Source organism: Natrix helvetica (assembly GCF_964273705.1).
Source record: "Natrix helvetica genome assembly, chromosome: 10".
Lineage (NCBI taxonomy): Eukaryota > Metazoa > Chordata > Lepidosauria > Squamata > Natricidae > Natrix > Natrix helvetica.
The window spans coordinates 7,911,361-7,917,360 of NC_138561.1; positions in this window are offsets into that span (position 1 = coordinate 7,911,361).

Below are 6,000 nucleotides of genomic sequence, written 5' to 3' on the forward strand. Positions count from 1 at the left end.
TTAATACAGTTCCTCATGTTGTGGTGACCCTCAACCATCAAATTGGTGTCTGGGTTCCTAAGACCATCGAAAATATGTGTTTTCCGATGGTCTTAGGCGACCCTTGTGAAAGGATCGTTCGACCCCCAAAGGGGTCCCGACCCACAGGTTGAGAACCCCTGATATAGATAGTCCTTGGCTTACAACCATTCCTTGAATGAACCTTCAAAGTTATAATGTTTGCTGAAAAAAGTGATTGATAACAGATCCTTGCACTTATGACTGTCATAGTCACTATAGTCAGGTGCTCAAAATTCAGGCATCTGTATTTATAACAGTTGCAGCACCCTGATTGTTATTTGCAACTTTTCCCTGCCAGGTTCCAACAAATAAAATCAATGGAGAAGCCACGTTCATTTAACAACCACAAAGTTCACTTAAGTCACACAGTAAAAAAAATAAAATCCTAAAATCGGCTCACTTAATGACTGTCATGCTTAGCAATGGCAATGCTCATCATTGTGGTCATACGTCGAGGATATATTGACAAAACATTCATTGCAATGATTTCATTGCTGTCTTGGCCACTTCCCGCTTCACCCTGTGAAGTTATTTTGAACCGCAGCAAGAAGAAAACAGAGACCGCGATGGTGAAAGATGGCTGGAATTCAGTCCAATGTGTCCAAATTTGCTAAACAGAACTTGATGTTTTTGATTATTTGTTGCATGACCCATTTTTCTGTAAAAAAAAAAAAATGATGTTGACCGCATCATCCTGATTCAGTGTTTCACAACCTTGGCAATCTTTAAGATGTGTGGACTTCAATTCCCAGAATTCTCCAGCCAGCCTTAGGGAATTCTGGGAATCGAAGTTCACACACCTTAAAGTTGCCAAGGTTGAGAAACAGTGTTCTCTACGTGTTGACTATTGTCTAGACGAAGAATAGAGAGCCCAGGGTATTTTTGTACGTAACTCCCTTGGCACAAATTCTAGTATTTTTTTAATTAATACACGGGGAAGTGCCATGTTGAAAATAAAGCACCAGTAACCAACATTGATTTTGTCTCCAGCAATGCCTCTGGGCCTTGTGTAGGATCGATAGGCAATATTACAAAATCTGTGACTTGTTGCTATCTGGTGCAGAAAACAAATTTGAGGCTTTGTAACCAGCTATTGTGGCTGTTCGTTTTAAGAATGAATTCAGCCAGTGTCTGAAAACCCTTTGTGGAGTTTGGGCTGAAGACCAGTAATGTTCTTCAGCCGGTTCGAACCGGTTCAAACGAACTGGGTGCCATCCACCTGCCCCTGTGTTATGCCGTCCTATTTAGCCATGCTTTCTAAGCCACGCGTGTGCATGTAATTGTCAATAAGAAAGACAGAAAAGTCTGCCTCGTGGTCGTGGCAGCAATCAAAGAAAGTGGAAGACAAGAGAAAGAACTGGGGAAAATCATTAAATACAAAAATCTCTAAACAGAAAAGGAATGACTGTGGCAAAAGAAAGCAAAGACAGTACTAATAGCAATAGCACCTTGGGTGCAATCCCCAAACATCTGGCCCACCCCTTTAACACCATTTGTATTGGCCTTTTGGAATCCCACCCACGTTTAGACTATTCCAAACTCCATTGGTCGCTTGGGAAGTTCTCCCTGGCTTGGAGGTCAAGAGGTTAGCTGAGCAGAACTGGGAGTTGGGACGATGAACAAGGTGGGAGAAAAAATGAGTCCACCACAAAAGGAAGGACTATTTCTAGGTGTTTTTACACATTCTGAACCTCTGAAAAAAGGACAGGTATACGGCTCTCAAGGTCAGCTCCAATTGGTGAAGCCTGCTAATCATACACAAGGAAAATTCTATTGCCCCGGATTGGGCAGATTCCAGCTGTTACGATCTTTTATACATCCAATGACCAGTCAGTCTAGAATCTAAGAAGTTTGGTTAGAGGTCACTGTTGTGTAACATAACCCCAAAAAATGGGTTCATTCAGTCATCAGATTGAGTGCCTTTGTGCCGACACAGACTTTCAGGATAGTCTATTTCCAGCTGATCCGAAGGAGTGAAAAAATAATAATTTTACAGTCAAAGCTCTTTGGTTGCTGAGAACGTGCAGCAAGAAAGCACTTTGCCTGTCCTTGCAGCGGCTTCGTAGCCAAGGGAAATGCTCTTTAACTCTAGAAATCACGTGAAAACCAATAATTAAGTGACTCAATTATTTCCAGAGGAGTAATTGGCTTGCCTTTGCTGCCATCTGCGCATGGACACGGTGCAGAGGAGGAGAAATATCATTTTGGTTTGGCCTTGCAAAACAATGACTCCGTTTCCGCCAACAGCCTATTCAAGTCAACAGAAGCAGGAGGAGATGATGTAACAGACAAAACCAGGAAGGGCAGGCTGGAACACAGAAAAGTTGAAAGCCAGCTGCTGAAGCTAAAACAGAAATGGCACCATCTCTCTTTTCCCATCTGTCTTCTGGCTCTCGTCCCAACGGGGAAAAACAGAATAGCAAGCCCATCTTCCTTAACCTTTTCCAATCTTATCCCCAATTTGAAACACAACAGAGTGCTGTTTTTCAGACTTGATAACTTGATGGGATGTGTGGACTAACTAGGTGGCTCAGTGGGCAAGACAGTGGGTGAGCTTGTCGATCAGAAAGGTCAGCAGTTCGACGGTTCAAATCCCTCCTGTGTGAGCAGCGGGTTGGACTAGATGACTTCCAAGGTCCCTTCCAACTCTGTTACTGTTTACTGACTTCAATTTCCAGGATTCACCCAGCCAGCTGAGCTTCAATGTGTCAAATGTGAAAAACACTGCAATAGAGAATCCATCTTTGTTGCCAAATTTCTATTTATCCCAAAGAGAGGTGAATTGAAAACAACCCCCCCCCTACAATATTAGACTAATTATATATATATATTAACCTTTCTGCTAACTACATTGGCTAATTCCCACTGAAAACAATACTGGAGATTTTTGTTTTGTTTTCCTAAAATGGTGTGCATGTGACAAGCAAAATTGCACAAATGCATTCTCTCTGTTTGTGTCGATGTACTGGCCAGAGGCTACATTCCACTAAAGGGCAGTGCCACAAGAAACACATAAATTAATATTAATTGCTTTAATGACAACTGACTCAAATTGACTCTCTAAATTAGCACCCCATTTGCAAAATTAATTCCTCCTCCATTTGCATAGGTACACACACAAACCCGTCGTTCACACACAAGGACACAAACAGACTCCAGGGAAATCTAGCCCCGACCCAGCTCAAGATGGGGATGCCTCCTCTGAAGTATGGCCCATTGAGTTCAATGGCTTTTACTTCTAGACAGAATGTATAAACAGCAGCTTTCTTGGTTTGTCCAGTTTAATCCCACATAAGTCATACTGGAACCTGTGAGGAGACACTTTGGACATTAAGCTGTTTGCAAAACAGGAGTATTTTACAAAAATGTTTTTGCTGGGTTAGACTCTAGGGATGCTTCTAATGTCATAAACCCTACTCTTCCTACCAGATAGGTATGCTTAGAACTTCGCAGTCATCTAGGTAGAGCTGTCTGGAAATTGAGTCTTGGCAACTTGACCTCTTTGGTTGAGCATCCATACGTCTCAAGCCAAAAGGAAAACCCACCTATTCCAAGCAGCTGGCCTGGCTCAACTTTGATCTAACCATATCGCTCCTGGCGGGTTTTTAACTGGGTATTTTAATTATATTTAATTTCTAGGGGTTTTATATACTGTATTTTAATTGTTTTTATCAATCGACCTCCTCCTTGTGTATGTTTCAGTGTATGTCTTTGCTATATGTTTGTTTTGTTTACATATTTATTTCGTATGTTTCGTTGTACGCCGCCCCGAGTCCTTCGGGAGAGGGTGCGGCTAAGAAATAAATATATTATTATTATTATTATTATTATTATTATTATTATTATTATTATTATTATTATTATTATTATTATTATTATTATTATTAAAAGAAGTCCAGTTGCCATGATTCACCTTCCAAACTATGTAAGTCTCAGTTTGCTCTTATTTTTTTCTATACATAAAGGATCACTTGCCTTTAAGAAGGATCCTGGCTACTTACAGATTGAAGAATTGAATGAAATGATGAAAAGAAGAAGCATGTTAGATGAGAAGCAAAATGTTTTCAAAGGGAAAAAAACCCCAATAAAGTCTGGTTGTCTTTTGGAAAAAGTATCTTTGGAGCAACCATCATCATCATCATCATATTTACTGGCCAGATGCTCTGCCTGTCGCCAATGCGGAGTTTTGTTCAGCAGATATATTCTTAGTGTGCCTAGAGGGAGAAATATCTGCCTCTACATAGGATCGAACTCCTAAGTTTGTGAGTCTTTCACACTTCATAGCAATGTTTCTTGCCCCCCACCCCCTTTTTTCCCCCCAGTGGTCTCTCTGTTCAGATTCCATTGCTGGATACAGTGGGAAATAACTGGTATGTTTTCTGCACCAACAAGACAGTGTTGGCAGTACACTTTGCTTTTCCATGCCTTCTTTGCCATGTGCCGTGACCCCAAATTTCTGATCAAAGAAAATGGGGAGAAAATTTTGGAAGGATTACCAAGACGTTATCATTTTGCAAAGTTTTAGCTAGCAGGGCCAAGAATTCCAATTTATCATTACCCACAAAACAGAGCCAATGTCCATTATAAGCACAGGCATCGCACGTGGCAAAGGTTGATGGTTGTGTTGTTGTTTTCGCAGAGCTGAAAAACATCACACATAAAATTACTCCTAATAGAAAGGCAGCCTGGTATTTGGGTCAGGAGGAGAATCAAACCTTCCTGTTTTATTCATGCAGGTTAATGGCTGTGGGTTACTGCCTGGCTCAGTCATTACAATAGCACAGATGTGGGGTTAAGCAGATTAACCCAACAGGGAAATTAGAGAGGCCTTGCTTCACAAACACACCTACACCCTTTTCATACAAGTGACAGTGCGTTGCCAACTTCACCCTGATTGTAATCTGCAGTCAATTTCTTCCAGGATATTGGTGTCTGGTACGACTTCTGGAGTGGTTTCATTGATTTGAATTCAGGCCACATCCTGGCTTTTGAAACTTAAGCCCTTGGCCCTGAAACTTAGGAGGGGGCAATGGAAATGGGAAACAATGTGCCAAAACTGATCCGAATCAAGATGGTCAGACATAAAAGTCCAGGGGCAACAGGGTGTTCCTGAAAGAAAGGCTTTTTGACGTGACTCAGATTGTTGCTGGGAATTTCTTCAGGATAATCATAATCCTAGGACAGCATCTTGCATTGAATCAGTTTATGTTAATAAGGTTAGGTTTTGAGCTGACATTGTAATTTCCCACAGTACACTGCTATATAGCATATTTGAGCATTAACTTTGTTGAACAGTATTTCTCACACATGGCCACTTTAAGTTGTGTGGACTTCAAATTCCAGGATTCACCACACATCTTAAAAGTGGCCAAGTCTGAGAAATGCTGCAGAAGTTCCCAGCAAACTGATTCTAATGATGAATGAGGGAAATGATTAAACACACGGGAAAGCATCTTCTGTAAAATTAATGCCCTCTTAATTAATGTTAAATCAAATGTATATTTATTCCTGAGCTTGCTTACTTTTTTTTTATTAGCCCCATCTGCTTTGGGAAGTACATTAACCATTTCCCTTCTCAAAGGCCAAAGATGGTGGACTTGAAAAAAAAAAGTTATATATTCTGTGTTTATGATTTGTTGTGAAGTGTTAATATCACTTTATAATGCCTTGGTAAGGCCACACTTGGAATACTGCATTCAGTTCTGGTCGCCACGATGTAAAAAAGATGTGGAGACTCTAGAAAGAGTGCAGAGAAGAGCAACAGATGATTAGGGGACTGGAGACTAAAACACATGAAGAACGGTTGCAGGAACTGGGTATGTCTAGTTTAATGAAAAGAAGGACTAGGGGAGACATGATAGCAGTGTTCCAATATCTCAAGGGTTGCCACAAAGAAGAGGGAGTCAAACTATTCTCCAAGGCACCTGAGGGCAGAACAAG